The sequence below is a fragment of the Acanthopagrus latus genome, chromosome 4 (genome assembly GCF_904848185.1).
Source record: "Acanthopagrus latus isolate v.2019 chromosome 4, fAcaLat1.1, whole genome shotgun sequence".
Lineage (NCBI taxonomy): Eukaryota > Metazoa > Chordata > Actinopteri > Spariformes > Sparidae > Acanthopagrus > Acanthopagrus latus.
In genome coordinates, this window is record NC_051042.1 from 15,756,956 (window position 1) to 15,784,489 (window position 27,534).

Consider the following 27,534-nt stretch of genomic DNA (forward strand, 5'->3'; position numbering starts at 1 on the left):
GGCACACAAGCAGAGTCTGGAAACTCTTCCAACATTTGAAAATGAATTATTGAATAGGCAGACATGAGACTAAACACTGGATGCTGATCCACAGGTTCAGTATCAGGGGCCAATCTGGGCATATTTTAATCGGTCTGTATCGCCAATGCTTTCTTCACTATATTGAACTGTGTTTTGTCAACCTCAGCCTGCTCGTGTTGCATCTGTGTTCGCACATGTGGCAATGTGAAAAAATAATACGGGCACACCTTGACTTACTCAAGCACTGATATTAGCAAATATGAATTTGCAAACCTCCAACCCTAATTATCATTCACAAAGAGCACTGTGCAAAAGGGTTAGGCAGCAATTTCTCACTTTATTCAAATCATATGAATAATTTAAGCTCATAATATTAATATTTTTGAAACAGTAAATACATTGTCGGGCATTGGTCGGGACATCCCTTCTACACATTGTAGAGTTGAACCAAACCTGCTCAAAAGAAAGAGGCTGGGGTTCTAAGTGTTTCATCTAGCTTTAATGATCATGGTGATAAATGGTGTCATTTTATGTGAGTACCTTCACCAGCGTAGTAAGTGTTAAGATTCAAATTTTTTGTATGGCACCATGATGTAGGCACTGAGGGAAAAATCTAAGCAGCAATAACGCTTTGCTCAGCTCTCAACTCTGACATTGTGACAGGATGCTCACATCTGATTTCGCACTTCATGCTTGTTAGAAATGACAAGTATGCCTATTTGTATGCAGAGGTCAGCTGCTGATTTTATGTCCCAGAACTACTGTAGTTAACCACGTAGGCTCAGGATCTATCCTGACTACAAACACAGGAAGCTGACAGTTTGCTGAGGCACTGGTAACGTTACATCTTCAGATGACCCATTGTCTCTTGTGAATGGCTGCTACTTTCGATTTCTATCAGCTGCGGAGGAGGCTGTGAGACACTATTCCTCTGAAAGCTCCTTAGTTGGAAATTCGCAACTCAGATCATCAACACCATTGTTTTCTGACTTCAAAATAAAACCACTTCTGGAACATATTTTATTCTAAACGACTGTTGCAATCGTATAATATCCATGACATGTCTGTACAAATAGAGTGAACTAATATCCACACATAGCTGTGTCCAAATTCTACAGCCACTTGCCAGCAACAGCCAAAAGTCAAGTCAGGTCAGTTTAACTGATGCAGCCTGAAATAACAAATCACATTGCCTCAGTGGGCTTTACAGTCTCAACAGTTAATAACACCCTCTGTCCTTGGATCTCTGAAAAATAACAATAATGATAATAATAATAATAATAATAATAATAATAATAATAATAATAATAATAATATGAACAAGCACAGGAACAAGAAAAGAAGGACAAGTGCAGCATGCCAGGTAGAGCCACGCAGTGTAGACTAGAAAGCCAAACATGTCGTTGGTGCGGCTGTCTTTAGCAGTTTCGTAGCAAGACAACAGAGATTTGCAATAGATGTACTGCAAAGGTTCTGAGAGGAGGGGAAAGTATATGAGTTTTAACACAACAAATCTAATTAGAGACATAGCTGATCAAATCATTCATTTTTGCTCACTACATCTGAGCCTCTTACCCATTTTAAAATACAAAAAATTGTAATATTGTATGTCTTGTCCTCATCGCCATGACAAGCAGATAACATCGCTTAGGCTGCAGATTTTGCCATAAGAATACTGCACTGACAGGTGTTTCTAATATTTTGTCCACATTCATTGATATGTTTGAGCAACACATGTATCAAACACATGACTTACACACTCCTCCTATCTATTGTACACGAATGCACCACATGCTGTATTGCTTATCAAGTTAGTTATTTCAATGAAGTACTTGCTCTCCTTGCCTACTTGTCTCCTGCCTGTTCACTAAATATACAAGCTGAAGTGTTTTCATCACAAACTTAAAAACAATGACATGGACAGACAAAAAAACCCACCTTAAATTATGAATTTTTCTGTACATGCTGCCATCACAATAACACTAACAGGACTCATTAATAGTGCAATGAACTAGCCACAGCGGCCTTGTGTCTATTAAGAGTCACAGCTGGCCGTTTAGCCGTCAGGGAGGTCACAGTTCAGCTCAGCCAGCTCGTATGTGGAGACAGTTGCAGTGTGTTCACTTCACCTACTTGTGTTTGAAGTCTTCATAGCAGCTACGTGTATTTCCAATGGACCACAGAGGACACTGTTGACATTTCAGCTCCAAACTGTCTTCTGTCCACACTCGTCCTCTTCCTCTCCCGGATGTAGGTCCAGTCTCAAGGTAACGTAACGGTACAAGCTGTCTTCATTTTCCGTTAACTGTCGCGCGGACTATCTTCCCGTCGACTGACGCTAGCTAGCTAGCTAAAGCATAACTAAGCTAATAACATTAGCAATAGGGGGGACTTGATAACTCTCCTTGTTGTTACGTTTGATTAAGTTTTTAACACTTTCGTCACCAGACCACTCAAAGTGTCACGGTGAAGTTACGTACGTTGTAAGAAGAACCTGGCCAGCAGACTTTGGATATCTGCACAGGTCAGTCCAGAGAGGCCATGGGAAATGGGGAGGACACCATGTGACTTAGCCTAATTCTTTACTTTACATTTTCCATATCTAATTCTTTAGCCAACTGATTTGACTGAGTTTTCGCAGTTCATTGATTCATTAAAGCCGGGGCAAAAATAAACCACATTAGGTGCAAAAATGTGATAACAAAAAGAAACAATGAACACAACACAGAACAATAAAAACAGAACAGGTACATACAATGATAACAGCATGACAGAAAACAAATAAAAACAGAAAGTGCTGAGAATGACGAACTGCAAGATAAGCCAACATGACAAAACACACAAATAAAACAGAAGATGTGCATAACAGATGAAAGGTAAACAGCCACACATGACAGCACATAGTTACGTTCAAATGCAGAGTAGTTTGCATCATAATCTTAAACTGACCTACAGGTGTAACTGTGTCAGGTTTAAATGCACCTTATAAAACGTTCCGAGTGTGTGAAGTGCAGAAACTGAAAGCAGCTTTCCCAAATTTAGTGTTAAGCGGGGAATATCGAACTTTATGTAATCACTAGAGCGTGATGGATATTGACTCTGTGACCAGCCACTGCCTTAAATAGGCCTAACAGAGAAAGGCTGGCTGGTTCCTGAAGGAGACTATTTAGTACAAGGCGCAGGGTAAATATATTTGTAATTTTATAAAACTGGATGCAGAGCTCAATTGAGGGGTCTCACAGCCTGGGGAAAGAAGCTGCTCTGTAGTGTGGTGGTCTGGCCGCATATGCCTCTGTATCTTTCTGTTTTGCCAAATGGCAGCTGGGTGAACAGACTAGCTGGGGTGGGTGTTGTCTTTTAGTGTCATTAAAATGTAAGAACTGGCCAATTCATAGAATGATCAAAGGACACAGCAATCAAATCAAAAGTTGTTATTCTCTTGAGAATTTTTAATGTTTTAAATTAATATTCTCCTATATATATTCTTACATATCATGCACTTCTTAAGTAAGCTACTGGGAGCCTTTACATGAACCCTAATGTTCCACCAATAATCAGATTAATAACCCAATCAGAACATAAAAGAAACTTGAAAGGACATTTCAGTCGGAGTTAAAGGACTGAGGTAAACCTTTCATAATCCACTCAACAGGAATAAAAAAAGTGCCGAATGACCATGTAAATTGTGCTTAATCTGATCGTTTCTCTCAAAATTGTCCCAGTAGCTCAGCTGGTAGAGTGTGCGACCCGTGTACAAGTCTGTATCGAATCTAATCTGTGGACCATAATCTGTGGACCCCCCCCCCCTCTCTCATCCTGTTTCCTGTCACTGTTCAAGCTGTTATATCTAATAAAGACATGAAAAGGCCAAAAGAAAATATTAATTTTAGTGTCAACCCCCTCACAATGATTTTCACCTGGTAGATGTACCTCTATGAGAGGCACTAGCTTGTAGACAGCGGCACAGGTGCTGAAATTTCTTTTCAAATAATTGTTTGTCAATAAGACGTACAGCGAATTTACAAGAACTTTGAGTTCAGTCAAGTTGTTTTCATGTTCCCAACAGATTAGACATTTCACAGCAGGTGGAACCACTTTGAGCATGTCAGAGAAGTTATAGCCTATTCTCATTGAATGTCTTGGAGCTTGTAAACACATATTTTATTGGATTACTTTATTTAGCATCCATGCAAAGAGCTAATGTGGAATTTCTAATGATTTCGATCTTGCTGGAGATTGTCACTCAGGATAATTAGTGGAATTCACATAATTGTGCTTCAAAATACATGTAATTCCCATGTATGAAGCATTCCAAAAGATATGTGAAACAGCAGATTTATTTTTGACTTTATTTAAGTTTTGTTCATTGTTGTTAAAGTCATTAAATTCAAAATTCAGTAAGAACTGAAAAACAGCATTTTTTTTTTATTCTTTACTGATTACATATATTTACTTACATTTTACATTCATGCAATAAATCTGGGGTTTGATGGAAGGTGAATACATTTTCTATCTCTGAATAAGGTGGCACTTCACAGAGGCAATGATGAATCTGTATTTGGAAAGAAAATCTTGAGATCATAAAACATCTCAAATTCTGCACAATGCCACCAAAATAGTCTGGCAATTCTCACCTTGTAAATGTCAAGACCTATAAACCTTAAATTAATGCAAACACCTCCAGCTCACATAATTCAACATAGCTGGCACAGTGCGGGCTGCTGTCGCTGGGTGGATTAATGTTTCAAAACTATCAAAAAATCGACTGTAGCAATGTAATTCAACTGTATTTATCTTGTGGAGTTGAGCTGCAGTGCTGTGCCTTTGAGACAGTACAGCACAACCTCAGCTACAGGCTTAAAGTCACTAACACTGTGTAGATCATTTTAAGAGTAACAACCACTGAAAAACAATTTCTGTATTTTTGTTCATTTAGTATTGTTTATACTGGTATGTACAATTAATGCTAGTATTTTACAGACAAATGAGGATCGACCTGAATGTGTCTACAATATAAATTTGGTCTGAACCTGTTATCCTTTTTTTGACTTAAAGGTCATGAAAAATTGTTAGGAAATTCAGGATATCTGTCATGACACCTGTCACACAGTACTTTGCATTGTGCATCCATAGCATATAATTAGTTGCGAATGAAAACTTTCAAAAGTCGTAGTAATATCTTTTAAGTTAACATTTTCATTTAATTAGCTAAATAATTTTGTATGGGTCTTGTTTAGCAAGCACAATTAAATGTGTGAGGGAATTCACCGTCATGTAACATTTTGTTATTCAACTAATATTTAAGTTATGGTGTAATGTGCATAGAGAATATGCAGAACAGTGTTTTTCATAACTAATCTTTTTGATTAAGCTGTATAATTTGCTTGCTGTGGTTTATTGCCTTATTGGGAAACCCATCACTTTTACTACCGATGTAAAGTGGGCTTTCAAATGTATTATGACTTGCTTTCCCTTTTGTGAAGACATAGGATAAAAGGCCCTGATTTTCCCCTTCAAATTGTGGTTCCTCTTTCTTTCCACAGGGCTGTGGCCAACAGCTCATTGCTGAGTGTCCAGACAAATGTCAGAATGCCGACAGGTTGTTATCATCAGTGCCCTTATCTTCCCCTTGCAGGTGCACCAGCACAACGAAAACAGGCTGCACATCCCGCCAGTCAAGGTTTTATGGACTGCTGCAGAAGCCAGCTAACCATATCAGGTGATCGACTCAAGACACATAAAAGAGCAACAATTAGCATATTACAAGCTTAATTAAAGATAATAAAAACACTCTTGTTGTTTAAACAAGTAGACAGGAAAGTGGTATAGAATAGATTTAAATGGCATGGCATGCTGACATTTTGAGCATTGCATTGTTTTGGATCGAGCTTGAAGCAAATAATTTATTATTAAATTATCCCATAAAAATGGCTTTAGGTGAATACACTGAATTTAATGTCCCCATCTATTTCACTTATTTGATGGGAATTCCACAGCCTTTTCCTCTGAAGCTCCAGCAATGTTCTGTGGACTACAAGACTTCACCCAACTTTCCTGTGTTTGGGGGTGAGTAAATGACTGAACTTTAATTTTTGGGTAAACTATCATTTGAAGCACCGTGGTGCTTTGAGCTAAACACTGATATCAGTATGCTAACATTCTTAAACGACAATGCTAACAGGCTGTTTAGCATGAATAATGTTTGTCAAGTTAATCATTTTAGCATTTTTGTGTGGCAGGTTAGCATGATAAGATTTAATAATTAGAACTGAACAGTATAACTTAAGCTATTTTGAATGTAAAGTATATTTTATATTTTTGTGTTTTATATTTTGTGTGTCGGGAAACTCGCAAATTTAGAATTTCATTGCCTGGTGTAAACTATGTGTGTATGACAATAAAACATCTTGACAAATTAAAGTGTGTTTACATGTCTTTGGGGGTACTATTTTATATGTGAAATAAACAGTATTAAGCCTTTTGTGGCTCCTGAGGAAGCTGTGTGTAATCATATAAATTGCCTCTAGTGATGTTACTCAGTGGCTAAGTTGCATTGTGGGTAATTTAAGCAACATTTTATAACGCAGTCAGCTAGTCTAGTGTTGCACTCCAGTCACACTGCCATACTCATAAAGGACAGTTTAAAAAACAGTTGAACCAGAGAAATCAACTTTTTTTTATGACATCGCCGGAGGAAAAAAATATTTGCAGCTTCCTCTAGACCTACAGAAGGCTTTTGAACTACTTATTTCATATATGTATTTTAACATTTTCGTCCCTAAGACCTGTAAACATGCCAAGGTTTAAAAATCACCAATCACCAAAGATCACCAAAATTATTTAAAAATGTTTACACAAATTCATACCCTTGTGTTTCAATTAAAGGAAACCTCCATTGATCACCAAAGTAATTAAGATCCATTGTTTGGAAAACACAAAAGTCTAAATAAGATTTACTGTCAGTCCATCCATTAATGTCTTAGATATTTTAGTCTGGACTAAACTGGCAGACAGATGTAACAACCTTTGTGAGTATGGATAATTCACCAGGTATGTCAGGAAATACATTTTTTTACTTTTTCGTTTTTCTTTCCTAAATTGGAATTCGAACAAACCAGCATTTTCACCGTTATTATTATTTAATATTTACAAACATCAGTCTGATTTTAAAAGGTAATAACGGCCGACTAGCCTTGAGAAGATAGTTAAAAGGAATGTAAAAAACTTCTAGCTCAGCACTGGGCTATGGGACTCTCACTTACATTTTGAGCATCCAAATCAAAGCATCATCATTTGTAAAAGAGATCAAGCAATGCTTCTGCATTAAAATTTAATTCAAACTTAATACAGGAAATGATGGGACCCTTTTTTCTTCTAAAGGTTTGTTTAATCTTCACACACATGCCAAAAAAAATCTCTTTGATCCCCTTCTCTCCTTTAATCAGGGTACATGCTCTCATGGCCCCCTCCCTTTTCTGTCTCTCATTCAGACTTGTTCCTCCTCAACCCGTCTGTCTCCTTGTACCGGTGTTATTTCTGTTGACAAAGCATTACAGAGCCCCCATGTCTTGTCTTGCCTAATTGGTCCACATGGACTAATTTAGCATCTAATTACTGAGCTAGTTTTCATGCTTCTGAATTTTCAGGGTCGTGTCTTGCCTTTAGATAACTTTCCTCCTTCTCAAGGCTATGTAGTTGTTCACATTTCAATGAACCATATGAATAATTGTCTATTGTATTGTAATAGGTATAGATAAAAGTTAAAATACAATAATGGCCCTGACTTGGAAACAAGACCTAAATACACCCACAAGTAGCAATATGGAGGTTACAATCTGTAAAAAAAAAAATCTGTAAAAACGTGTGTGCATGTCAAAAGTGACACATTGAGATAATGCAGATTGCAAAAAGTCAAAGTCCAGTGAGAATTTAAATGGCTTAAAGTTTTAACAGATTTATGGCTGACTTGGTTACCTAAAATTAGAAAATACACCACAGCAATGTTATAGTACAGGTTAAAGCACACTGACAGTAAAATTGATTTTGGTTTGTAGGTATATAAACAATGTGGGATAAAAGAAACACAAACAAATGGACATCTTGTTTGATCACATCTTTCCATGCTATATTCCAGGAAACATGATCAATTTTCTGGCTCCCCTCACCTTCATTCCATTTCATATGATTATTATGATATTATAGCCTCTACAGTCAGGCCCTGTGTTGAGATGCAGTAATATTGGATTAATTTATAGATGTCCATTTTAAGTACTTTTAAATGTTACACAACAGTTAAATGACCTGTTAATGGAGATTATTTTTTATATTGTAACATATTTTTTGTTCAATTAATCAAACTCCCTCCTCACCTTTATTTTTTATATGAGTGCAATGATATAATATACAATTAGGCATTGTGTTGCACTGCAGTAATAACTGTTCAAACTGTAAATGTTGGGTTGATTTATAGATGTTAAACCTGTTAAGTGATCTATTGTTGGATTTTTTGTATCATTTACTCACTTCACGTAATTTTTTTGTCTTTTGTCTTTCAGTATGTCAGGTTTGCATGTTGTGAGTTAGTGTTATAGCAGGTTGGATTTTGATTTTATCTGTCTGCTGAATTGTTTCATGATTGGACCCCAAAATGAATTGCCTCTGTTTGATAAAGCTAATGGAGGGCTAATAGTTTTAAACAACATTTTAAAAGTTAAAAAGTAGCTTATAACACCTACCCCCACCAATTTTATACCAACATACCATTTGGATCTTACATTTGTATATCATTAGATTATTACCTTTATTTATTTATTTATTTATTTATTTATTTATTTTTTTTACATTTTTAAACATATTTTCAGATTTTGGCAAAAAATGTTCCAAAAATTTCCATTTAAACTGAAACATTTTTTTTTATAGCTGTCTGCACCCATTGTTTCTTAAAGAGACACATTCCGCTCATTGAGACATAATGACCTCTATTTTATATATATATATATATATATATATATATATATATATATATATATATATATATATATATATATATATATATATATATATATATATATATATATATATATATATATATATATATATATATATATACATATATATTTTTTTTTAAACATTCCGTCAGTAATTTCATTTTGACATGATTTGGTCGATAAAGAAAAAAAATTAGACAAGAAAAAAAATACTAACCTGCATCTGTATCAACTGAAATGTAGTAGGGAATTTTGTTGAATGAATTCCATATTTGTTTGTAACATATTTGTTAGAATAGAAATAGAAATATATCCAGAAACATCTATGAAAAATCAGACTTCAAACATTCCCCACCTAATTTAGAGTTACATCCTGCCTGTCTCTTACTGTACATGCAGGTGTCGCCACACTTGCACATTTGCTCGATATATAAAATTGCTTTCCCTCAAGGACAACCAGGAAGTGTATGTTTCACGGCAGGCCAAGGGTTATGAAACAAATTCATCAGCTGATGATGAGGAGTGAAATATTGTATGGAAGACTGTGGGAATGAGAAATGATGTTTGCCTCCAGTGAGTACCAATCTTTTCTGTCAGTGTTAGGCTATAAGATCATTTGAGTGGTCTTAATGAGTGACATACATACACTACCAGTCAAAAGTCTGGGGTCACTTGGACTTTTTCAAACTAGATAATGTGAAATTAATCACAAATACATTCTAGACATTATTAATATGGTAAATGACTGTTGTAGCTGGAAATATCTGATTTTTGAATGGGTATCTACAAACCACTTTCAGCAACAATCACTCCTGCGGTCGAATGGCACATTGTGTTTGCTAATCCAAGTTTGTTGTGGTAAAAGGCTAATTGATCATTAGAAAACCCTTGTGCAATTATGTTTTGCTGATTAAAGAAGCAGTAAAATTGCCCTCCTTAGGCAAGTTGAGTATCTACAGCATCAGCATTTGTGGGGCTGATTAAAGTCTCAAAATGGCTGGAAAATAAACAACTTTCTTCAGAAAGTCAGTCTATTCTTATTCTGAGGAAATGAAGGCCATTCCTTGCGAGAAATTGTCAAGAAACTGAAGATCTCATACAACAGTGTGTACTACTCCCTTCAGAGAACAGCAAACTGGCTCTAGCCAAAATAAAAGAGAATTGGGAGACCCACATCAGAGTCTGTAGTTTGAGAAACAGATATCTCACAGGTCCTCAACTGGCAGCTTCATTAAATGGTACTCACCAGTAACCAGTCTCAAAGTCAGCAGTGAAGAAGCAACTCCAGGATGTTGGCCTTTGAGGCGGATTATGGAAAATAGCCTGCTCTCTGCCAGCTGAAGTGAGTGAAGTAACATCCATTACTTAATCTGAGATATGTCACTCACGTGACTTATATTACAAGAGTGAATGTAGTTATTTTAACTCAAACGTTGATCTTCTCCTAACCCAAACCAAGAAGGCTTTTTTGCCTCAACCTTACCAAGCCACAATGGTTTGAAAATGTCACTAACATCGCAGAAGTTGTAATATGGTATACTATGTGAACTTTTAGTCAGCAGGTTTTATTTTAACTTGACCTTGGCCTTGGTGGTGCCCTTCACATGTAAAACTGACACTGAAGGGCACCACCAAGGCCAAGGTCGGGCATTGTAGTTTGAATGGTGCTTATAAAGTGGTAGATTTAGATGGGGTAAAAGGGAATTTTGATAAGGAAGGCTTTCAGTCTATTTTAGAACACAGTGCCAGAACCTGTGGATGGCCCTTGATTAGAGTCAACTTCATCCTACAACAGGATAATGAGCTTAAAACCAGCTCCAAACTATGCAAGAACAATTACAGAAGCTTGAATGTAAGGTACATAAAAAGTGCTGATCAAGCCAGTCCAACCTGAGTGAGGTGCTTCATGAAGCGTTGAGGAAAATTTTTTCAGATTGATAAAAAAAGAAAAAAAAAGTATGACACCACCAATGCGGCATAGACTGAAGGAGAAAATTATTATTTCAAGTAATTGTTTCTAACCTTTGCAATGCCTTGACTGTATTTTCTATTTATCTGGAAACTCATTTGATGAATTCAAGTGTGAGCTTTGATGGGTAGAATACAGTTCATGAACATGCATTTGAATCTTTTCTTGTTCATGTTACAAAAAAGATTATTTATCATCTCCAGCATTGTGAATAACAGCTCACTTTTTTTTGTTTTTTATTATGCTGTACTGATAGAATATTATTTCATCTCAGATGATTAGAGGATTCTTTTAGAACAGCTTAAAACCCCATTGAGTTGTTTTTTATTTCTCTTTCTCTTTATTTCTCTTATTTTGTGACTTTAAAAACATCTGATACTTAACCATGTGACTTGTGAATTGTGATGACAGAAGTGGCACAAAGTCGGGGTCATTTTGGACCAGTATTGAAAGAGAGGACTTTCTATAGAGTCAGTACAAAGAAGAAGCTTGGATTTATTTAAAATGTACATTTTTGGAAAATAAACTATCAGTCTATGTGAGTGAATATATGGACCTGAGAACATAAAGTACGCACATGAAAGTATCTTTTCTGTAAAGGTGACTTTAATTTCTTTCCATAGTTTGCTATGGGCAACTGTTTAATACTCACATAATTGTGTCATCTTTGAGTTTAAATTTACAGCAGTGCTAGCTTTTATTTTTGGCCTTTTAATGATGGCCATATCATTATACAGCCTAGGCTGAAGAGGCTTCTGTTTTATGTACGTTTTAACATTTTTAGCACCATAGTTACCTCACGATCACCTTAATTACACCAACAGTCAACTGGTCTGAGAGAGCAAAAAGAGCTAGAGTGCAAAGGAAATGTGAGTGTGGGTGGCTGTAGTGTAGTGGAGGCATCTAAGACCGACAACAGCAGCACTTTATCCACTCTAGGGAGCATTTTTTCGAAAAGCATCAGCTTGGCCCGGTGTGGACATGGCCTAAGGCTGGAGTATATATTGCTAACTACAGCTAGATCAAGAACAGCAATATCTACTGTTGTTATTGGCTCTTGTCCTCATTACTTGTGGCTATGTTTTCCTGCTGAATCGAAGCCAAATGTCTCCTCTGAAAATGTTGCAAGCTGGACTCTGTTTGGGCCATCAAAAAAGCAAACATTAAACAGACCACATGTTATTGCGTTAAATTGATTTTCACATTTTTTTTGCTGAATCAATGGCAACATAATTGTTGACTGAAACAGGTAATGCTGTCAGTATTAGTCACCACTATTATAATGCCAGTCTTTGCCCAGTGGAGTGTACATTTTGTGGAGCTGACAGACCCCATGAGATGAGAAATTTGAAAAGATGCATACGTTCAGTGAGCTGGCAGTGGAAGCAAAAAGTAGTGTGTTTGAACTGAGTATAAATGATTGTTTGTGGCTTCCAGCATACTTGAATAATCTGTTGTTTTCTTGTGTATTCATTATGTAAGTATTTCCTTAAGGCTATATTCTTACAGTCAGACTGGCCATCAGGAGCACCAGAAGGAATCCCAGTGGGCCGGTTGCTCTGTTGGCCGATTGAGAAACCTTTTATACAAAAACAAGAGCCAGAGAGATGCATCATCGGTTGGCCCACTTTGATTATGCACCAACTCACAGTTTCCTCCTTCTTATCAAAGTGCGTGTCACAGTGACTGCAGTATATAAGTTACAACATGCTTGAGTGAAGTAGATTTAAGCTGAATTTCATTTGTGTTTTGCATTATGTTTCTGTGCTTTATGTTAACTACAGCTAAAAGAAAAAAACACATCATTTTAAGGTTAAAGGTGCTTATAAGATATTGCTTTTAAGTCAAGTCAAAAGGGTTATGAAGTTGCATGCTTTATTTACAATCGAACATTTGTAATGCAACATCTTAGGAATTGTGGTTGCAAAGATTATAACATGTGTATACCATCAGGATAGAGAAGGATGGCAATATTTGGCTTTTTCTTCTTATCTCTCCCAGTTCCCTCACGGCATGTCTGCGGAGCTACAGGGCCGTTTATGATCAATAAAGCTTTTGTGAACCTTCAATTGAGGAGTTAGACCATCATTCAGCAAGGGATGCTGCAGTAAGTGTCCAAAGTCAGCTTTGAATTAAGGCCTCAGAAGCACTCCCTAAAGATTGAGCCATAGATGAGCAGCTTCAAGTTATCAGTTGATTCTCTTGAATGTTTGCCACAGTTTCTTTTCTTATAGACTTAATTACCAGCGTCGGCTGGTAATGCTCTCTCCTTGTGAGTGTGTCTGTTAGTGCGTGTGTGTTTGTGTGTCATCATTATGGTGGTCCTGGAGACACCTTTTGTAGCAGGAACTGCCACAGCAGTGGTATTTTTGAGTTCTTTGCCAAGTGTTTATGTCTGACTGTATGTCTGTGGAAAGATGTTTATCTCTGCGGTACTGTCACAATTGTTCAAGATGCATTGATGAAACACACGCGGGTGTGTTGTCAATCAAAATGAAGAAAGTTTGAAGATGGTTGTGATCGATGTTATAATGTAGGAATGACTTCTGAGATCATTAGAATGTAAACATGTTGGATGTAATGTCTAATGTAAATATTAGTTGTATAATTATACTTTAATGCCTTTATATGCCGCTCGTGCCCTACTTCACTGTAGTCATGCAAATATACATGTACACATCTCAAGGTCATTAGCAAGGACACAGTGGAAATTAGTCATCTAACTTTCTTGTTTATCCTTGATGCTCATTAATTGCGTGTATGATGGTTTTACAATATTGAGAGTTTACTTTAAGGTAATTGCCAAATAACTAAAGTAAACTAAACTTAAGTAAACTAAGCTGAACAGTTTTCCTCTGGAGGGACTTACTCTTGAGCTTTTTTGATGGACTTGTTGGTCAAATCCATGCATTTTCTGTGGCAGAGGACTTCGTGACCACTGCCAAGACATGCACACACGCACATTTAATCCTGTTTTTACCACTTGCCATCAAATTTAGATTAGGCAGTAAGCCTGTTGCTTGACTGATGGGCTCCTATATTCCTGACAGCCCTGCCTGATGCTCTCTACGGTAACCATGTCAGAGTTTGTACAAAATTGACTTTGATTATGGCACAAGAGACTGTCACGTTACATCCTGTGTCCTGATAAATAGCCGGCAACACCACAGTGGTACATGCATTGCCATAGTAACTGTGGTGGTAATGTAGGGCTTCAAGATCCTTTATTATTTCCTGTATTATTCTGAGTTCAACAGTTGCAGCATTGGGACTTAAGCCACTGATTACGGTAACATATTAAAAACAGGAAATACTCAGTTTTCATTTTTATTTACTTATTTTACTGTATGTGGGTAATCAAATGCAGTTCACTAGGAACTATCTACAGTGTCAAAAATTATTTGAGTTGAACAGTCACGTAAAGGATCCCCTCCAGACATTTTCCATGACATTTAAAACCAATAAGAATTGAATAATATTTTTTTCTCTGACATGCCAAAAAAAATTCTAAGATTGCGTCCGCTCGTCACCATTATCATATAACCACTGTCAGTGTGTCAGTGTGCACAGGAGGCTTAGAGCTTCCAATTCACACATCTGTGATTTACAAACTGGATGAAGTTTGACTTCCAAACCTTTTGTTATGTAACAGAACCACACTTCTAGGTATTGTATATGTCTTCAACTCATATTGAAGGTGAGAAATGAGAGACTTTCTTTCTTCAGCAGATGAATGTGAAAAGGCAAGTTTATGTGTACAGCGCTGGGGATTTAATGTGCTTTACATAACACAGAGAGGTACTGAAAAAAGATAAAAAGAAACACAAGGCAATATAGAAAGACGGAATAGAGATGCATGCTTTTCAGAAGAGTAAACAGAGTAAAATGAAAGATAGAAATAAAGTAGAATGAGAAAAACATTCTAACAGTAAAATAGATATTGCAGTGTGTCGTAAGACATGAATAATGGCCCCAAGTTCATCTTTACAAATATTTCCAATGGAACAGCAGATCAGAAATTTGTTTTGGCCCTAAACCATTCAGTGCTTTATAAACAAACAACTGTATTTTGAAAATCAATTCTTTGACAAACAGGATGCCTGTGTAACAATCCGAGAACCGGAGTGATGTGATCCATTTTCCCTAGTGAAGACTCACCTTAGTGTTCTGAATCAGCTCCAGCTGTTTCATCGACTTCTCAGAGAATCCTGATTTTCGCAGTGCTTGCATTGCACTGTAGTCATCTGGTGATATTGTTGAATAAGTCTCTGTGTCTTCTGCATAATTATGGTTAAGATATTTTTTTGTTTTTACAGAAAATGGAGCCTGGGGACTCCAAATATCATTTTTACCGAATGACGGAAAGTGGTACAGTTTAGCACTGCCACAGGAATTCCTGTCTCTCTCTCTCTCTCTCTCTCTCTCTGTAATATGTTGTGCTTGACAATTCAGCACTGTGATCTGATAATACCAAGACTGAAACTTTCCCTCTGCCATTCAGGGCTTTAACAAGCGCATTCTCTGTGCTGTGGTGTGATCAAAATCCTGGCTAGGAAACATCAAAACAATTGTTTAGAGGCAAAAGGGGTGTTAAGATGTTGAAAAACAGCTTTTTTAAAACGAATTTACTTACAAATTGAAGTTTTGGTATGAACCTGGTATTGTTCCTTGGTGAGTTTTCAAGGTTATGCTTTTTAGGAAGTGGCTCCATAACTGCAGTTTTCAAGGCCTGTGGGAAATGGCCTGACAGCGGAGATGTGTCGATGACCTGCAGCAGAGCCAGTGCCATTCAGTTAAAACATTTCAGAGAAGTCTGCTGATAGAATATCAAGGGAACAGATGTTGGACAACTTCTGCCAAAGTTGTAGCTAATAGGATTCAAATTGTGATGTACTACCTGTAGTGGTTTTGAGTGAATTTAAAGGATAACACAGACCTTATACCAGCTATGGAAAAACTGATCACTTGACTAATCTTTGCAGTTTCGACAGTAAAGAATGAGGCAAATTCATTGCGTGAGAGTTTGTTAGCCTTTCAGCAGTAGCAAAGAAGGAACATTCATTATAACAGCTGGTTGCAGTGATGTCATAGAATAAGGACTGTCTGTTATTTCTCATTTCGAAATTATAATTGCTCTCTTTGGTGTATCTTCATAGCTGTCCTAATGCACCAGGAGATTTGTTTTTTCACTGCTTGCGTCCGGCTTTTCAACACTGTTAATTGTTACAGGCATAGAATTTCTCTATGATGTTATTTTCTTACCAGACTACCTTTACTTTAGTGGAGGGAATTGCATTAATAACATGGATCATTTCAGAACTGAAATTATCAACAACATCATGGACTGAGACCTAGTCATGGGCCGATGTGGAAGAGAAAACCTGAATGAATAATTCACCAATGTTTTCAGTGGTAGGTCATTTTCTGATTATCTCTGATTGAACATCTGTGTGCACAGAGATAGTCATCTCAAAGGAGAAACAAGATTAATCAGACAGAACAACATCAGTCACCACAGCCGTAAAATGTTAAGACTGTTTGAGATGATTAAGTCCACAGTGCGCCCCTTATTGTGTGAGTGTGCTGAGTAGAGTCAGTCTGTTTGGTTGGGGAGGAGGCAAACGACATGGAAGTGACTTAGGGGTGATTTTCATGCCATTGCTAAACGGCGCTTCCGCTTTATCAGAAGGGGTGAGGCAGGGAAGGGAGGAGGAATAAGCAGACTGATCAATGCTCTGCTTGTCAACATGCTGACACTGAGGCAGTGATGTTAGGTGTCCATGGTGCCAAGGCTGCTGTGTGTCAGGGTGAATCATCTTAGGCTGGGCTGATGGGTGTCTCAGACTCATCCAAAAAATGGCCCATCAGTACTGTCAGTCCAGATCTACTTAGGTGTAGGCCATCTGCCCTAGAAAGAATCCTGTGTCCCTCAGAGCAGACTGAAGTTTTCAGTATAGTTGATCCCTTCCAGACCGCAGGTTTTGCTGGGGCATCTGTTGAGAGTTTTCTGAACCTGTTGATTCCTCTGTTTACTGTTGGAAGTAGTCCACAAATAAAAAACCCTGGCCTTCCAGATTGTCCAGACAATTAAACAGTTCAGTGAAATCCTGCTTTAGCATTTCTGATTGGGTTTTTTTCCCCCTTTCCACATGCAACTTCCTTGACTTTTTTTTTGTTTATTGATCAGTAGTCATCTCCGCTTCTGCCTCACTGAGATTTATTAATGGTTTAAGCCTGTATTCTAACTACAATGTCCAGGTTGACTGTTATCTGTGTTTATGTGACCTTTGGCTATCCGCCAGATGTCCGGGGGCGAAGCTGGCTGCGCTGAGTCCATAGATTTTGCCCTCTGTGGGAGTAGGGCCCTGCACTTGTGTTTAGGTTTATAACTCAGATTATCTCAGCAGGTAGAAATTCCATTCACAGCTCATGACTTCACTGGTCCGTTTCAGTGGGTTTGGGGAAAGTTATGGCGTCGTTTAGAGATGCACGTCCTTTTAAATCTGGCAGAGTTGTGAAATTCTGATGAACAAACTTACTGGCAGAAGACATTTTGAATGCGAATATCCGATCTTCTGTCACAATTTATGACAGTCCGTGCTCTTCATCGATCCTGGTGAGCAGTGACGCATAGCACAGTCCGGGGAATAATTCTGTCAGTAGTCCACTAAATTACTGTTTGGGTCTGTTAATATTCTGGGTGGGTAGTTCAAAGTAGATAACCGCAACTCAGGGATGTCGTAAATTGTTCTTTCGATGATTTATTTGTTTTAGGAAACCTGCTTGAGACAATAGGAAGAAGTAGCAAAACTAACATAAGCAGAGAGCAAGCGTGAAGAGCATCTGCACTGAAGGCAGGAAGCAGCAAACATTTACGAGTGCAAAGGGGATTTTAAAACAGATCTGATAATGTAACGGAAGTGGTCCTGAAAGGAACACAAGCAAGCCGCGCTCTCAGTGTACACAACACTTGGTAATGGATACACCTGATTTACTAGTAATTGTCATTCAAAAACAGGAAAACAATAAACCTATGTTAGTGCACCCTCTCTGAACAACCCTGTCTGCCACAGAGTTAATAGCTCCACTGAAGGTTGGGGTGTTCCAGAGCCAGCATGACTCTTACATCAGAAAAATAATGTTCTATTTATTACCTTTTTCTGACGGATATATTCTTTTGTTTACGTCAACATTGTTGTGTGAGCTCTGCAGATTTTGAAAGCTTTTTCTTCTCTCTTTGCTTAATGTTATATGTAGCTACCACTGGATGTGCTAAACTTAATAAATATCTTCTTCACAAAGCCAATTTTCTGTTTTATTGAAACTGACCACAAAAGAACCAACAATAATTTATTGCCATAGTGTTGGTGTAAAACTGTATCCAGTGCACAGACCTTTCCGAATAAACACACTTAGATTGTTTGGCATCTAAAAGTTCTCTATCTCTTACACTGAGGTTAATTTGATAACGATTAAGATGCGAGACCATAATTACTTTCATTCAGCTGCATGAATAAGAGTGGCTTTCACTCTTGTTAAATGTGATATGGAAGTCAATTCTCAATAAAAGGCAGGATTATGTTTCCTCTGCCTGAACTTTGGAACAGTAGTGATGGGTAAATGTACAATAGGAAGTTTACTAAACACACTGTGTCTGGCATGCCTTCAGCCAGAGTCTGCTTCAGTATTAGCTGAACTGCTCCCCACATACAATTAATTAATTAGAGTATTAAATGCACCCATGGGTGGCACTCAGCCGTTACGAGCTCAACTTGCTTTTCTTCTATGGATTTAGGATAAGAGGAGAGAGGAGGGAGAAAGGATGTCAGGTTGTCTGTAGCCCACCAAAATATTCTCAGACAGCCAGCATTTAAATTCTGCCGATGACGTAAGTGGTATATGGCTATAACTATGTTTTACTGATGCATTTGTACAGGATGAAGAATTGTTGCAACAATGACTATATGCTATCTTGCTTGTATCCAACCAACTGGGGATAAAATGGACATAAACATAAATAATGTTAAATTACACACTGAAGCAGCTATAATAAACTTTATGATGTGTTTTTTGTGTTTTTTTTTTTTAATAATACATGACATGAAAAAAGCATGCATATCTGGACAGCTGCGCTGCTAATTTTAAACCCAAGCCTCATTTCACTAAAGTTTGTGAATCTAGCATGATGTCTGGAACAGCAATTATGATGCTTTATATGCAACAAGAAAGATAATTTCCCCACAACGGGATGGTAACGGTACAACTTTATGTCTGTTGTGAGGGAAATTCTCAAATGGCCCTTCTTATTCTGATATATTGTCCTTACATTTGAAACTTAACAATATAGATGCAACATTGTTGTGTATGTAAAATGATATCTTGGTGTCTCTTGGCTTCAGACATGGCTCTGTCCTATGATCATCATCTGGTTGCTTAGTATGAATGGATGTATTGTATATGGTATAATATGCCGTGAAAATTGACGTAAGGAGTCAAGGTAAGGAGTTCATCCTGAAGGGGGTTGGTGAAACCACTTCTGTGTATTAGTGTTTTGACTTTAGCTTGACGTATGATGCTCAACAATGGTTGAACTGTACAAGAAGTCTTACGTGTATCATGAGGCAGTTGTTGAGATGTGTGGAATAATGCTTTATTGTCTGGGTTATTTTATAAGATGAGAATAGACTGCCTCTCTTCAGTCATCATCTATGCACAGCTGATGTGTGACTTTTGCCTGCAAGCTTGGCGTTTGACCAACTCTCATCTACACTAGACATGAGACTGATTTTCAGTTGCCACAACACTGTTTCGATTGAATTTTTCTCTCACAACACCTTGCTTGTGTTCTGCTTAGGTTTGGGCACAAACACACATGGTTAAGGTTGCTTAAAATACCTGTTTTGGACATCACATTCATGGATGGAGACGGTCTGAGTTCCTGTGAAAAATTGTAAAAATGATAAAATAATAAAAATAATAATAACATTTTAATAAAGATAAAATACTTTTGGTCGCATTAGAAAACACCAGAAAATGTCCACCAGTGTCCTTAAAAATATCCACTGGTGAGACTTGAACTGCGGTCAGCTGTTTGGCAGCCTTCTCTGCTGTAATAATACTACTCCCCTCCTCTTCACATCCTGATGTAGAAGTTAGCTAATAAGCATGCTATGTGAATGTGCAATATATTCTATTCTATTCAATTTATGTGTGAATTGAGTGTTCATTGGAGGATGACAATGTGTGAACATCAGTCAGAGTTGGAAAGAGGAAGTGCCAGCAAGAATTTATTTCAGTAAGTAGCTCAGCTGACTAACTGATTTTTACAATCTAGATGAGGCAACGACTGCTACAAGTCACCTCACAAGATTTAAGATTGAGAATTGTCATCAAACAAGATTTTTGTTTCTGGTTGCAAAACAAATCTTACTCTTGAACAAAAAAAGTGTAGCGCTGAAGGATTTTTTTGGCATGTCAGCATAAACTTAGAATAACAACCTCAGTGGCACGAACAATCACTTTTAGTGGAGTAACTTTGACAGTCATTTCTCCCAAAGGATTACCCTGCAGCCATTGCGGGTGTCTTTGCAGGACTGATTCCAAAACTTTTGGTAAATGATTGAATTACACACAAAATTATGTTAATATATGGCCCAGTTATGAAATACTGGAAGAACAAATTACAGTTTATGTACGTAAAGTCAAAATCATAATGTACTGTAAATTTGAAAACAGCTTTGAGACACAAGAACATTTAATCCATATATTTAAAAAATTATGATTTTTTTTTTCCCCTTTGTACCTAGATGTGAGCTTACATTGTAAAAAAGACTCAATTTTCAGTGTTTGTTACTGCATATTTTTTTAAATGGAAAATTATCCTCAGTCCAGAAGGACCCTTGTTTTCCCTTCCATTTTCTCTTTCCTCTCCTGTCGTTCCCAGCAGTCTCGTCATTTAATTGTCTGCCTACTCCCTGGTGCTGCCTCGCACTCTCATATCCGCTCATCTCCATTTACAGCTGTAGTCACACAAACACCCACAGTTTTAAATTAGTGACACACTTGTTCATCTTGGTTTTTGGTCCCTGAAACAATTTTGAGCCTGTTTGTTAAAAGCCCTCGACAAATAAATTTGAAATTTGACATGATGACTGATGCTGTGATGTAGAAAATTAAAGGTACTTGAAGGTTCAATAGAAAACTAAGAATCTTTTCAATTCTGTTTAGGTTTACTCTCTTAGCAGAACTTCAAAACATCTGCTTGTTTATTTTGTGGTTTCAAAGCTTCAAACACAATTATGATTGGCATCATAAGTAGACCACCAAATATGAACATTTCTGACATCAGCAACAAAGCCTAAAATGAGCTGATTAACTTCTTTTACGCCCACGCAGTATGGAGACACTGATCACTTCAGCATTGAGACAACAGAAAAACAACTTGTGTGCACATCATTCCTTATTTTTATCAAATGCCTAACTTTTCATAGTTTTACTTCAAAAAACACACCATAGAATAACACATACACGCAATATATTTTGTGTTTTTGAGAGCTTATTTAGAGGATGATTTATAAACAAGGTTAAATGATATCGAATGACAGGAGATAATGATCACAAGAACATCCATAACACTTATATAAAACTGTCCGAACATAGACAGGACATTTGCAGTTTAGTTTTGCTTGAGCCTTATTTCAGAGTTAAATCTAATGGTTTTCATGGGTGAAGCCAGAGAGGGGACTCACTGCTTGCAGACATCAGCCGTCAGGTGTCTGTCTGTGACTGAATTCCCTTTAAAGTCAGACAGCTCACTGACTGCCACGTATTGTGTCTGAAACTTGACCTTTTCTACAAAAGGGAAAAGGCTTAGTTCAAATTTACCTGGGCAGGGCACCTGACGTGAGAAAGAAATGACTGTCAATTACAGTTTTACAAGTAAGAGAGCAATACCAGTAAGCTATTAGTCATGTAATTATTGTTACTGGTTGATGACAGGGACCATGCTACACTGTGGCAGATCAGTGCTAATGAAAGGTGCTAACGCAACAAATTTTGCAAAGAAAGATGAATTTTCGACAGTTCCTGTTTTAACATCACATCATATTAACAAAGACAATGGACCAAAGTAAATTGTCCAAAGAAATTATATTGAATATTGATCACTGTCAAGGTGTTTTATCGAAGTTTGTAATTCAACTTTAGAGACAACTTCTGTCTTTAACAATTAAACAATCACTCTATACTCTCTATACTTTCGCTTATACCTTTAAATCAAATGTTGACAATATTGCACCACCAAAAAAAAGTTCCACGTGTTTTCTTTATTCTCTTGTGTTTGATGGTTGTAATGAGAGTCGTTTACAACATGTAGGATTACCTTGCTATTAAGTTTTTGTTGCTGCTGTTTTTTAATCAAAGATCACATGGAGGACTTTGCTCTTAAAACTCAAGAGGAGCACTTAAGTCAAAATGTTCATCTTTAATTTTTAAATAAATGAATGCCTCAGTAGATACAACTCAGTAATCCGTGAATCGTTATTTAAAGAGCACTTTTGATTATTAACCTAAAGGGAGCTTAAAACCTTCATGTTTATGTTTGACATATTAAATAATTAGTCAAAAGAAAAATAAACTGATCTGCGACTTGATCTTCACAACACATTTCATTGAACGTTACCTTAAATCAAGTACAGAATGGAGCTTCTGAAAAATGAATTTGACTGAGGCGAGATACTGTATAGCCATACATATACTGTGGAGAACCAAACAGCAGTGGATTTGATAAAAATCTAATTACAGTTCTATAAGATTTAGTCAAATATCCTTCTGCATAATGATGTAAGATTAGATCAGGCATTAAACAAACATATTCACAGCTTCCCAAGGGCACGGCGCAATCTGTTCCAGAGCAGTAATGATGAAGTGAAGGAAGACACGGGAAAACACAAGGCTGCAGTTTACAATTTAAAATACTGATGAATTACAGGTCAACAACCTCGCAGCGCTTGCATTGGTGGACACACAGAGGGTAGGACAGGAGAATGGGCTGGGGCAGTTGTGCTATAGACCGTAATCTGTGCTTACCAGTGCAGCTCTCTGTGGCGGGGAGCAAATAAATCTGCCAAGCAGCAGCAGATTCATAAAATCCCTCAGGTGGCTCTGTTCATTTATCTACATTTGCCAGGGCTTCCAGCTGCCAAAAGCAGGTGGCACACTTTGGCTTGGAAATTGACTGTTTTTAAGATGTAGGGCTCTTTAAATGGGTGGGAGAGCAGACAGGGAGAGGCTGGTGGGGGTTTAAAGGCTGGCGGTGGGGTGTAGGTGACAAGGTCGCAAGGTGAAGGGTATCAAGTGAGTGGGAGTTCTATATTGTCGCCTTGTAAGACCCCACATCAAAACTGTCTCATTGGAAAGCCAAATTGAAATGAAAATGCGCTCATTTCTAATTTCCTCCCCTCAAATTCAATTTCTAGATTGGTGGCACACCCAGGGAGTAAAAGGCTCAGCCTGCTGGGGGGCAATGGGGGAGAGGCAGAAGGAATGCATACCACCAGATAAGAAATTATAGATGGAAATAATCTGGGGATCTATTTCTTCTCCTCCCCTTCCTTGGCCTGCTGCAGATATGATGTGGTGAGGAGGGAAATTAAAAGTCACTATGATGCACCTCATTGCGGCTAGCACTTGTTGGGGACCGAGGTGCTGCATGGGATTGCACTCGGGGCCCCAAACAGCTGCTAGCCAGCACACACTGGCTGCTTGATTCATATTAATGCTCTAACATGGAACAGCATCCAGACCGTTTGCTGCTCATTCCTGCACCAAACCACATCATCTCATTTAGTTTAGGGAACTATCAAGAGTATCAAAGACACTTTTCAATAATAATTCATCATATAGTAATGTAAATATCTTGATATTTTTTCTTGTCTCACCAAATGATTATAATAGTCAATTTGTGAGCCAAAGCTTTTATATTTGTTCTTCTTACAAAATCTACAGCCACACAGGCTCTGTACAACCCAATATCTTGGCCAAGGGCAGTTTTTCATTTCACTGTTGGGGGGGAGACAATAAACAGAAAAACCTTTCAAGAGCACTTAGAATTACCATGACCTGGATGACTGAGAACCTTCATCAGCATCTTTCAAGAGCAGTCCCTGAAGGGGACACCAAAGATGCCACTAAAACTCTGTTGTGCTAAATGTATTTGGAGGGAAACTTGATTACTACTAGACTATACTGGATAAGTGAAGGTAGATAACTTATTGAATATAAGTTGCATTGACACAAGATTGGACCACAAGGTAATGGATTGGACAAAATGCTGATTGGTCATAACTGTAAATGTTTGTCCAACCCATATTTTCATGTGATCACAACAGTTCATCAAGTATCAAATTTACACTTTACAGATTCTTGTCCAAGTGCGCACATTCTCAAGATTAATAATGTCATTATTTCCCATACATTTTCATCAACATATCATGGGAAAAACAATCTTTTCCTAATTTTAGGTGTTTTTGTTGCCTAAACCCTGAACACAGACTTGAGGCGAAGTCTGGATTCTGATGCTGCATTCTTGGACCTTGTACACCAGCCATCCACCTCGACCATCTCCCTGTGACTCCAGCAGTTCCTAAATACCTAATATAATGAAGGATGTGCGTTGCATGCATGAAAGATAGCCGTGGTCAAAGCATGACAATTTTTTTTATTTGTGCCCAATACTCTTAGGAGTTATAACTTTTGTGTTATCTGTATTTAGCATGTGTGGCATTTGCTAATAAAAACTACTGAAGTACAGTTGAGGCTGATGGGCTTGTCATTACTTTCAAAGATATTTTATAACACACCAAAGTGCTGGACAAATTGAAATTTAAATCATCTCAATTACTGCAGCTTATGCTTTGGGGAGTGTGAATATCTGAAACGAATTTAATGGTAATCTGTCCAATGGTTGCTGAGACATTTTTGTAAATGTATCCTCTGGGGATGGTTATGTTCATGCCAAATGTCACAGCAATCAAGTCAATAGTTGCAGAGATATGTCTGGACTGAAGTTGTGAAATACTTATGTCCATGGTTTGGTGACTTCTCGTACAGAAATATTATTACTTTGGAAGAACATGATGTCACACATGAGATTACGAGCTTTTTCTAATTGGACATTTTACCCTGTTTCGGGCTCATCCCGTGTATTTAGCAAGTTCCCGATCACATTTAATCCAACAGTCACTTCTGGAATGCAGTCAAAAGTCTTTTCAGTGACACAGTCTAATGCATAAACATCACCATAGTAAAATTCTCCCTCAGCCTTTTTGCATTTAATTGCATCTCCATTTGAATTCAACTGTGGCTCTACTTTGCTTTCAGTTGCTTTGGAATAGAATGGGGTACAAGGCGCAATGAAATGAGCATAACCAAACATGGATATGAGTTTTCAAACAGCCTTGCTCGCCATTATTTCTCCTAAAGAGCTTAAAGATTGACATGAATGACTTTGATGTTTTTCTCTCCCTGCTCTCAGGAAAATGATGGAATACATACAGAGCATAAGGAGAAACATCAATCATATCTATTCACCATTTTCAACATACAGTGCGGCTCAAAATCATCAGGAAATTAGGCAAATTCATGATCTTCTATGCTGAATATGAATGTGTTCAATGGGCTACTTATTGAGGCATGAAAATAAGTCTTATCTTGCTTTCTCTGTTAAGCGAAGTAAAGTATCACCATCTGCCTAAAATGTCCCTGGATATCTGTGGTGCTTGATGGTCTCTCCCAACATTTAAGGCATTATGCAGGAAACCACTGTGATTACACATCATTAGAGGCACTGCAATGCTGCTGACTATATTTTTTTTAAGAGCAGGTCAGGGGTAAGTAACAAGGAGAAAAGTGCAGGAGTGGCAGATTTCTTCCTATGCATGTGGTCAAGTCTTATAGCATCACATCATGCCCACTTTGACACTGCTGCTTTTTTTTTTTTTTTTTTTTTTACCAAAAAATGCCTTCAAAGCAGTATCATCACTTTAGCGGGGAGAAGGTTCAGAGATAGTTCTGAAAAAAAAAAAAAACATCAAAGGAACTAAAAAATGATCTGCTTTGAAACATGTGTGGCAGTATTGTTTTAATAATTGCGAAACATTTTGATACTAAATAATTATTTTACATTACAGGGCTTTGGCCTCCACTTAGAAATTAAATGTGTTTTTCGGGGTAAGCTTATTAGAAAAGCAGCATGGGCCACCGCTCTGATTGGCTCGCTGTACGTGTGGGTCACTATTTGTCCTTAGCCCCAATTAGTTGATTTCCATTTGCAGACAGCAGTGAGATTGTTAATGATGTGCGGCACACCGACATTTCCAGGGGACCAGAGCTAGAGGAGACACATGTATAGATGTGATGTAAAATGTATCATTTTATTTAATTTTTTAAATTGTATTTCCAATTTAAAAGGGTGAGCCAGTGAAAAGTCAAATCAGGGTTTATGTGTTGTCTCAGTAACAATGTTTAAATGAAGAAAAATATTCAGTTTTTAGCCCTTCAAAAAAGACAATATTCCAAACACATCCAACCTTTTGAAAAGAACAGAGTTATTTGGTGACAGTGTATTGCAAGCCTATGAGCAAATCAAATACTGGTCATTGTGAACATTTCACTGATACATTTAGTGGGCTGCGACATATTCTCGTTATATTTATAGAAAAGCTAATTCAGTCAAAGCACACTGTTGCAAATATACAGTATAAGCTTAATTTGTAAGAGATGGGACTGGTCAAGCACAAATGCACGCTTTATGTTAGAGTTGCCATAGCACCAACTGCTTGTCATTTTCATTAAAGTCCGACAGTGTGCTGAAGTCACAGATTAAAACTGACAAACACCCTCAATACAAGCAACGGGAGCTAACACCTCCTGTATACCGTATCAGAACTGCCATGTTCACTCAGTTCAATAAGTTGTTAATTTCTCTCTGAATCACTCAGTGCTTTACTTAAGGATTTAGTATGACAAACAGAGCCTGCTGATCATGCCGTTTGATATAAATCGTTCGCCTTTCATATCGCACACCATCTTTCAGGCTTGTAAGCTGTGTATTGCATCTAGTTTTAGTTCTCCAAAATGTACAAACCACAGTCAGTTCCTTTTGCAGTCAAGGCTACATCCAGATCTTTTTGTTTGTCTTTTTTTTTTTTTTTTTCCCTTCGGTAAATAACTGTGCACACACAGTGAGTGGCAGGTCAGTAGTCTTGCAGGATAATTCAAGTTTGAATAAAAGCTCAGGCATGGGGTTCAGACTTTCATTATAGCGCAGTGCATGATGCCAATCCTTTGTCAAAAAGGGTTACATGCTGGCTTCAACATCAAAAAAAGTATAGCAACTATAACATGTGAGGTCTCACACAATAGCAATTGAAAAATCTCCTGTAAAGCCTTTACAGGCTACAAAAAAATATAATTTGATGTATAGCTGTTGTGTTTGTAGGTTTTGTGTGTGCCCACTCGTGTCAGATATGAGCAAAGGCTGATTTTGTTCGCTCACTC

The 27,534-nt window shown here is 37.5% G+C and overlaps 2 long non-coding RNA genes across 4 annotated transcripts in view; one reads left to right on the forward strand and one right to left on the reverse strand.

The window, feature by feature from the left end:
• LOC119018756 overlaps window positions 1-2,286 on the reverse strand; it is a 45,184-nt gene extending 42,898 nt beyond the window's left edge. For both annotated transcript variants that reach the window (XR_005074843.1, XR_005074844.1), the window contains exon 1: window positions 2,155-2,286. This is a non-coding gene — a long non-coding RNA (uncharacterized LOC119018756). The remainder of the gene's footprint in view (window positions 1-2,154) is intronic.
• Window positions 1,522-24,786, forward strand: LOC119018755. Of its 2 annotated transcripts, none has more exons than XR_005074841.1 (4): window positions 1,522-2,288; window positions 5,657-5,740; window positions 6,018-6,087; window positions 24,498-24,786. It is a non-coding gene; the product is annotated as an uncharacterized LOC119018755 (long non-coding RNA). The 2 variants fall into 2 exon arrangements; XR_005074842.1 differs by having other exon boundaries at window positions 24,528-24,786.
• The last annotated feature ends 2,748 nt before the right edge of the window (window positions 24,787-27,534 follow it).